Source organism: Molothrus ater, chromosome 8, assembly GCF_012460135.2.
Source record: "Molothrus ater isolate BHLD 08-10-18 breed brown headed cowbird chromosome 8, BPBGC_Mater_1.1, whole genome shotgun sequence".
Lineage (NCBI taxonomy): Eukaryota > Metazoa > Chordata > Aves > Passeriformes > Icteridae > Molothrus > Molothrus ater.
Window position 1 is genome coordinate 33947378 of NC_050485.2, and position 9944 is coordinate 33957321.

Consider the following 9944-nt stretch of genomic DNA (forward strand, 5'->3'; position numbering starts at 1 on the left):
GAATGTGTCCCACTGCTTTTGTAGGAATTTCAGAAATCTCCCTGAGGAATTTATCCCTGAGGAATTTATCCCAGTGCTTTTGTAGGAATTTCAGAGATCTCCCTGAGGAATTTATCCCTGAGGAATTTATCCCAGTGCTTTTGTAGGAATTTCAGAGATCTCCCTGAGGAATGTATCCGAGTGCTTTTGTAGGAATTGGAGAGATCTCCTGAGGAATTTATCCCACTGCTTTTGCAGGAATTTCAGAGATCTCCAGCTCTAGACCCAGTGTCTGTAATGCCAGGAGCACACCTGTGCTCTGGAGATCTGTGCAAGGCCAGATGTGTTTGGTGAAGAGATGGACCAAGGAGGATGGGAATTCCCAAAGCAAGGTTCACTCGTGGAAGTCTCTCAGAGAGTGATGCTGCTGTTGTTGTGTCACTTTTGGCAGTGTCTACAGCCAGCCAGGGAAATCAGGAGTTTAAGGTACGGGGCTGCTGCATTTTATTGTATTTATTTGGTTGTGGGGACCCTGCAGCCACCCAGACCTGGGCTTTGCTCACTGTCCAGGATGTTTCCTGTGGTCTTTTGTAGAACTGGTATTTAAACATGAATTCCTGTTGATTCAAATTCGATAATTTATTTATTGTATGTATTTATTGTATGTATATTTTATTGTATGTATATGTATTTTATTTTATAGGCAGCTCCATTTCCACTCCGAAAATTTGAAACTGCAAATCTACCTCAAGGTAGATAATTCTGAGGGAGAGCTGAGATGAATCTTTTATCTGAGGGGTCAGCCAAAAAAAACAAATCATTTTCCTCTAGGAAAATTTCCAAATTATTTTCTCTGTAATTTCTGTAGAGCTACATCTTCATTGTTGGTTGTGTGGCAGCACAAATTAAAACAAAAAAAAAGGAAATGGTAGGAAAATTTCATTGCAAACTTTCTGCATTGTCAATCTTTTTTTTTTAATCTGGGCTGATGATTTTCCTAAGGAAAGAAGGAAAAGAATGGGACATAAATAACATCAGGAAGCAGAGGTTTCTCTTAGTTATCCATGATTGTTCCTTGCATTTACAAATTGCTTTTATATCCATGAATTTGTTTAAAGCTAATTTCAGCATATTACATATGCTTTATATCTATGAATTTATTTACAGCTAATTGCTCCAGTGATTTTGAGTGAGTAGTAAAGAGGAATGAGCATTTTAAATTTTGTGTAAATATACAGAGCTGCCTGTTGATGATATTTAATCTCACAGCCTCATTTAGGTTTGAAAAGTTTTCCAAAACCATTGAGTCCAAGGCCACCACTGTCCCGTGTCCCCAAATGCCACATCCTCATGGCTCTTAAATCCCTGCAGAGTATTTATTATTTAAGCAGGAGCGTTATTTTTCCAGAGGTTTTGGTTTGATCCTCCTTTTGATGGCCTTGTCACCGCTGTGCTGTCAATTGTCACCGATCCCTGTGGGAGCCTCCGTCTCTCCTCTCAATTCCATCTCCACACTTATTAAAAATAGATGGACTTCCTGCTTCCACTACATAAATAAGGTTGAAAAATCAACCTGATTGTCACAGGGAGTTTCAAAACCTTCAAAACTTCCTGACAACAAAACTGGATTTTAATATTTCAGCCCTGCCTTGCCATCACTGCCACAGCCCTGCCTGTTCCTGACAGTCTCTTTCATATCCAATTTCCTTCCAGGCTCCTTGGCTTGAAAGAGTTCCCTGACAGCAAGACAAGCTGCTTAATTACATGAAATATGGAAAGAAAATGGTTTGAATTTTGCACCTTTTGTCTCTTTCCCTGGCATTCCTCCCCTGCCCTGACCCAGAGGTGCGATGCTGTTTTGGGAGAGCAGTTGTTAACCTTGGAGCTGAGCTGTAAACACCCCCAGAATTTTGGGAAATTCTGTAATTTCCCAAAGGCTGGGCTCGGATGGAGGCAATTCTCAGAGATGAGCAGAGAGCAGGTAATTTATGATCTTTGAGGACATTGTCTCCATAGATTCCCACTCCAGCTTCCTTCCCTGATCCTTTAGAATATCATTTATGGCTGGTACTCAGAGGAGGTCACAAAAAAAACTGGAGACAGGTGGGAACTCCCATCCTTTAAAAAAATTCCATGTGAGGTTCCCTGCCACTCCAAAAGTCCTAATTAGTGAATATTCTCACGTTTGCCAACAGAGTCAGGAATTCGTGGATAAACTAAACTTGAGGAACATCTCCTGAAGTAAATTTTCTTTCTGTGGTACTAAAAAAGGTAATGAAAACAACTGGAAATTAAATATCAGGGGTGTGGGGTGATCTGGGGGTGTTTGATGGTGCTCAGGTGGAAGATGTTGATGTTTTTGTGGCTCTCTGAGTGGCAGGTAGGTCAGGACTTGTCAGCTTGTGACAAGAAATTAACACTAAAAATTGGGGAAAATCAGTGTATTTGAAAGCTAAAACCCCTATCCTATTCTGATCTTTAAAATTCTAAATTTAAAGATTAAAGCATTATAAATTTTCCTTTTTATTTAATTAATTTAAGCAAATTCTCCAGATTGATTTTTTTTTTTTTTTCTCCAGAAGGGATTTTTAAATTCCAGTAGAATGCAGGATTGTGCATGGCTAAAATGCACCCTTGTAATCCCAAAGTTTGATACCACAACTTTTACAGGACACATGGCAGAAAGAGTAAAACTTCCTACTGCATTTCACTGAAAATAATCAGTTTTATCAAGAGATAAAACCAAATTCTGCAGCCAGAATTTGGAATTCAAGGTGGGAAACCATAAAACCATGACAGAAGTGCTTCAATACCCACTCACTGCTGATTCTGAGCAGCATCATCCAGATCACCTTGCCCAGGAAATCTTTTCAGCCAAAGCCAGAAGAAATCAAAGCACTTGGAGGCAAATTCTCCTGTGTCTCTGTGTGCCAGGGAAGAAACACTGGCAACAAATCAGTGTTTTTAGTGCTGCTATTGGAATTATCTGAGTAAAGTTACGGCATTTTAAAATTTATTTTATTAAGATACTTTATTAAGATATTCTTTAGATTTTATTAAGATATTTTATTAAGATAAAAATCTTGCCAGAATGTTCCTCGTGGCTTATTTTCCCACCTAAAATTGGATGGATATTTAAAACAAAACCTGAGTGAGAGGAGTTTTGCTCCTCAGTGTTCATTAAGGAATTAAAAAATCTTATTTTGACTTCAGCAGTTTAAAATCTGCTGATTCAAATCCTTCAACACAAATTTCCCAGCTCCAGGAGAGACCTGGACTAAGTGAACTTCAGCACTTAGAAAGAGGAATTTAATCCAGTTTAACCCCAGTTTAAACTCAAGTTTCAACCTGGACAGACACAATAATTTGTTGGAGTTTTTTTTCTGTTCTGGTGGAACATGAAACTTCTTAGCAAGAAATTGCAGCTCTTTCATGAAACAAAAAAACTTATGATTTCCAGAAAAATACCATTTTTGCTATTTGTGGTAGGAGATCAAAGGATTGCACAGCTTTGCAGCCATCTGAAAAACAGAAATTTATTTCTAAATTTCTCAATTGAATTCTAAGTAAAAGTTTATTTTTCAAATTATTTTTGTTAATATTTAGCTTTCTCATAGAAATACTGTTATAAAGTAAGTTATGTCAGTATGAAATTATTGTAGAATCTTTTTATATTTAATATTCAGCTTCTAAATTTTTTAAATGTCATTTTCTTCAGTGAGAGGATCCCATTCTTTAGGACGTGATGGAATGAAATTTGGGATTTTGTGCAATTTAGTTTTCCAGGCTTCTTGGTGGATGAATGTAAGGAAATCTTAGTGGCTACTGTGTGGCACAGGAATGAACCCCTGATTTTCTCCTCTGCTCCTTCCAGAGGGAGCTGCATATCCATCTGGATCTGATGCTCTCAGTTTTGCAGCTCTGGAGGTATTTTAAATTGCAATGTTTGTGAATACCAGGGAAAGATGCTGCCTTCACTGCCCTCAAGAAGGTCAAACAGATTTTTTTTAAAAACCAGCTAATTAGAGCTGTAAATTAGATTAGACCAGGCTCTTCTTAACCACCTATGAGCATTTATCCTGTAAATCTCCCCAGAACCCACTGCCATCAATGCTTGTTTTTCTTTGAGGGGAGATACCCCACCAGCTGACCAAAACTGTGCCTGGTGAACTTTGTAATTAATATTTTGCCTGTGTTCCTAAAACTCTCAATGACCTATTTTTTAAATAATGGGAAATGAGAAACCCCTCTAGGAGGGTCAGGCAGATCAGAAATCATCCATGAGGCAAGCGAGGGGCCAAATCCATTTTAATTGAACCTACTGAGAGCATCTCCTCAGTCAAAGCCTGAAACTAAGTTTAAAACTAAAGCTGAGACTTTTAGGAGCTGGACCAGGTGAAAACCCACCAGCTTTTTTTATTTTGAAGCCGAATCCTGTCAATTCACCAAAACCCAGCTCATTATAGATATGCAAATCAGCCCTGCAGTGCCTTTTGGGGTGTGGGCATTACTTTGTAGCCCTCCCGTTACAATGTGTGATTAATCCCAGCCAAGTCAAGCCCACCAATTAGCACCAGCTCATTTTCCTCCCTTTCCAGCGTGTGCCTCCTTTGTTGCACTGCTCCACGTTCATTAGTTGGTGCACCCCGTGCCAATTAGGCAGCAGAGGCACTAATTTGATCATCTGGGGAGTTGCCTCCCAAGATCCGCGGCCGTTCCTCCAGGGCGCTCCAGCTCGGCTTGGGGCTCCCGTTCTCCCTCTGGAGAAACCTCCTGCTTCCCATTAACTGAAGGGAAAGCCTTGGTCCTCAGGCAAAGCTCAGCCCCACTCCTGGCTTAATGAGGGAACCCCGGGCAGGGCTTGGCTGGGGAGTTCCAAGGCTGAGGTGGCTTCTGAGAGAGCAGGAACACGGACACACGGACACCACCGTCCCAGCCCACCTGCCCAGCCTGGCACAGCTTCCCAGCCTCTGGCATGGCTGTGCTGGGCCCCAGGATCAGTTCTGGCCATGGGATCAGTCCTGGCCCCAGGATCAGTCCTGTCCCTAGGATCAGTTCTGGCCCTAGGATCAGTTCTGGCCCTAGGATCAGTCCTGGCCCTAGGATCAGTCCTGTCCCTAGGATCAGTTCTGTCCATAGGATCAGTTCTGGCCCTAGGATCAGTCCTGTCCCTAGGATCAGTTCTTGCCATGATCAGTCCTGGCCCTAGGATCAGTTGTGGCCATGGGATCAGTCCTGGCCCTAGGATCAGTTCTTGCCATAGGATCAGTTCTGGCCACGGGATCAGTCCTTGCCATAGGATCAGTCCTGTCCCTGGGATCAGTTCTGTCTGTAGGATCAGTTCTGGCCACGGGATCAGCCCTGGCCCTGGGATCAGTTCTGTCCCTAGCATCAGTTCCGTCCCTAGGATCAGTTCTTGCCATAGGATCAGTTCTGTCCCTAGGATCAGTTCTTGCCATAGGATCAGTTCTGTCCCTAGGATCAGTTCTTGCCATAGGATCAGTCCTGTCCCTGGGATCAGTCCTGTCCCTAGGATCAGTCCTGTTCCTCTGATCAGTTCTGGCCCTAGGATCAATTCTGTCCCTAGGATCAGCAGTTCCCCTTGGACAGCTCCCGTGTTTCCTCAGGACACCACTGCCCTCACCAGCACAGCATTAGGGAAGGATGAACATTCCCAGGAGTCAATTTCTTAAGTGATGTTGGCTGTGGCACCTATTTGGTGGAATTAATGGAATTCTAGAGTCATTTAGGTTGGAGAAGACCTTTGAGTCCAGCCGTGGGACCAATTTCCCAGACCTGTCCCTTGCTGTGGTTAGCAATGCCCACTCTGAGCTTGCACTAAAACTGACCTTAAAGAGAAACACCCCCTTTGCCTTGCCCACCATTGCTCCCCTCTAATGCCAACTTTTAAAAGCCCAAATTCCCTGTTAGGATCTCGGAGCAGACCTTGGCTGGTGAGACAGGACTCAGCATCCAAACGAGGTGAATCCTCCTGGAAGTTTGGGAGAGCCCAGCCTGAGCAGTCCTGACCAGTACCAGCTGAAAAAAGAGCAGCCTATGAGTGGATTTAATAACTTCTCATATTTAAAATTGCCTTGTCATTTGAGTAATGAGCTCTCTGTGCTTTCTGCTGGAAAAGATTACCACAGAGCTTTGGTTTTGGTGGGGTACCCACTTGGGCAGCCCAGGTGTGTTGCTAACTGAACCCAAATTATTAACCTTAATACAATTTTTAAACAATTATTAAGCTAATCGGATGCAAATTAAACAAAATGAACCTATAAATATATGTGTTTTTCAAATTAGTAATTGGATTTTTTGATGATCTTTGGCTTGACATTGATAAGCTGCTTCTCATAACAGTCTAATTAGGCAATATGTAAACTTTGGCATTCGGTTCTGTCCTAGTGGCTTTTTCAAATGATGTTTGTAAAATTTGCAATTTCATATTACAGATTAAAAATTAAAAACTGCAGGAGGCTAACATTAAAATGAGAATTCATTTCATGGAAAGCCCTGTAGACAAAATTCACCCTAATAGAATTGTGCATAAGGGGCTGCAAATCATGATCTATAGTTACACAGGGGAAGGCTTGTCAAAACCAGTATTGTTGGCCTGTAGTTCTATTCACAGTATTAAACCCATCAGTGGAGTCACTTTGGGGAAAATGCGAACATTATCAAAGAACAGTAAATTAGCAAGAAATTAAAGCATATACCCTTGCATTTCCAAAACAAAAGATCCCTTCATTAAAAACCTTTCATCAGTGGTTTAATATTCATAGCAGTAATTTGCATAACTAAATCAGTTTTCACTGATGAGAGACGACCAAAGTTTTTTTTTTTTTTTAATTTTTTTTTCTTCACTAATTTCTTTTTTGAATGAGCTCTCTAGTTTTTTGATTAAAATTTCACACCAGTAGTTGAGCAAAATTGAATACATGACTTCACTGTATTTGTGAGCATCCTCCTTTTCAAGCCCGGGGTTAAATGCTGCTGCTGGGTGAAAGCAAAGCCTGGGCTCGCTTTGTTTACCCCTGTGTCCCCATCCCCGTGTCCCTGCCAGACTCCAGCCCCAAACCCCACATTTGCTGGGGTTTCATTGCCTTTTCCACCTCTCACACCTGTCCATAAACACAGGGGGTTGCTACAGGTGAGGTAGGAATAAAGAAAAGTCATTTGAGTGCACGTTAAGAACTTTCTCTGAAAGTAAAACCCTTTTTCTAAGTCGTTTTTTATGTTTTCCAAGGACCAATTCCCTTGTGAGCAGCAGGGAGGGAAAGGGAAACAAGTTTGCCTTAGGGAATGAGGACAGAAAAGTCTTTTTCAGTGAAAATCAGTCTTTTTTTCAGAACTATTTCAAGGTGTTGATGGTAGGACTTGATGATCTTTAAGGTCTTTTCCAACCTTACTGGTTCTATGTTTCTATGTAAAATAAATGGATATTGTGCTGGCTGAGTAGCCTTTACTAGAAATTATTTTGGGAAATAATGAGATTTAATTCATTAAGAGATACAGTGAGCAGCCACTCATGCAGTATTTACACGTAGGCTTTCTGGGCAGTGATTCATCCATCTGAAATAATCAAATTTATTGGAATTCTGACATGACCTCAGTCACAGAAAACAACTGTAATAACAATTAGCAAAGACTTCATTTCTCCTCTTATCCAAACTTTTGGTCATTTATTATTACAACTGGATAGAACTACTTTAAAAACTTTAATCTTTCCCTTTGCACCCATAATTATTCAAAGGAGCAATCTCCCAAAGTGTTTCTGCTCTAACCAGCAAACAATATTTCATACAATTCTGATCTATTAATTCTAATTAATATCAAAGCAGATATTGGCAGGCCCTTCCAAGTTTTCCCTCCACTTTTAAAGAAAGGCCTTGAAAGAGAAGGACCTTAAAATTTCTTGGAGTTTTTGTTTTTTTCTGACATTTCTTTGAATGATTCATTCCATGAGAACTATTTTATTATTTACTTTCACTCCAGAGTGGTGATAAACAGTGTCCAGCTGTGGAGGAATGAAAAAAAAATTCAAAATGAACAACACTGTTGTTCATGTTAATAAATCAAATTAATAAAAATTTTAAAATTATTTAAAATATTTAAGTTAATAAGATCGAATAAATCATTAATTTATTTCCAAGAATACCAAAGTGTCCCTTGGTTGTTTCAAAAGACAGGGCAGGAATGATCAGAAAAGTGCTCCACTAATTATGAATGATCGTTAAAATTCCTTAAAAAAGAAGCAGGGGAATCCCTCTAAATAAAATAATATCATCTATCTGCAAAAATAAATGGCAGGACTCCCTTTGTGCATGGAGAACTGGCTCCCGTGGGAGCCAGGCTGGAGCAGGGAAGGGCTCCAGTCCCTGAGGAGGAGGAACAGAGGGTGAAGAAGTGACCCTGGCCCTTTCTGTCTGTCCCTCCCGCCCAGCTCAGGGAGGGATGGAGCAGCTTTGGTGATCCCTGGGTCCAACCACACTCCTGGGCTTTGGGACAGCCCCAGTCCATGGAATGTTGTCCTACAGAGCATCCTGGGTGTGTGAGAGCCACCCTTCGTGGTCCAGCTGAAGAGGAGGTTTGAGTCCTGCTCTGGATGCTCCAGGTATGGCAGCTGATGGCTCCAGGGTGATATTTTTTAACTAACTAAATAAAATTTCAATATTTTAATATTTTAAAATAATTTTTAATTAAATAAATAATATTTTTCATTAAGCTTCAGCAAGGATGTTTCTGTGGGAGCAAATCCCCTGAGCTGGTGCCCCATGGGCTGAACCCTTCCCTGAGCGGGCCCTGAGGCCAGGGAATGTTTGCAGGTAAACCTGGGCAGCTTCCAGTCCAAGGACAGGGATAATTCCCTCACAGAATCCCAGGTTTGGGTGGGAGGGACCCCAAATCCCCCCCATTCCACCCCAGCCATGGCAGGGACCCCTCCCACTGTCCCAGGGGCTCCCAGCCCCAGTGTCCAGCCTGGCCTTGGGCACTGCCAGGGATGCAGGGGCAGCCACAGCTGCTCTGGGAATCCCATCCCAGCCCCTGCCCACCCTGCCAGGGAACAATTCCTTCCCAATATCCCATCTAAATCTCTCCTCTTTCTTAAGCCTTGCCCATTTTAATGTAAATTTACGGCCCAGGTATGAGAAAAGCAGAGCAAACTTAACTGAAAGCCCACCAAAATGCAAATGATGAATAATCTTCATTTAAAAAGCCAAATTTCAGTCTGCATGTTCTGTGTTAATCGTCTGAAGGACAAGACAGAAGAACTCAAAAAAGGCAGAGAGATTTGTTATTTTGTTTATTTGTGCAACTCTCATAACCTTGGGCAATAAAACACTGACTGCAGCTTAAGGATCTATATAAAAATGATAAAGACTGAAATTTTGGTTTTTATCATTGACCTATTCCTAATAAGATTTTATATTTCTTAAATGATTTATATTAACATAAAAGTTAATATGTCTAATATTGCTAAATTAGAGAATTCACTAAAAACTAAGTTTAAGTGCACGAATTGCTTCAATTAATACCTTTGCATAGTAATTAATCATAAATGTGTGGAATGCCTATTTTAAACTGCCAGCTGAGACATTTGGGGAGGTAAATTTCCAATGTATAAATGACAGGGTAAAATAAACTTGGTTCTAAATCTCATCCAGCTCTAATTTGCAATGCTAATTATTATTGTTGTACTCACAACTTCCCAAAAATGCTCCACACCAAACTTTTTTGTGGTTGGGATTTTATTTTTTTTTTTCCATAAAGGAATATGATCTGGCTTCCTAAAGAAATCCTGGTGGTAGCCCCTGACCCAAATGTACATCAGGAGCTGTTCCCCCATGGCCCTGGCCTATTTATTGCTTTCCTAACTACTCCAGCTCAAACAGGAGCTCAGAACAAAATTGAAAATGAGCTTGGGGTCTTTGCCTAGTCCCAATTTGTTCACTTCCAAAAGC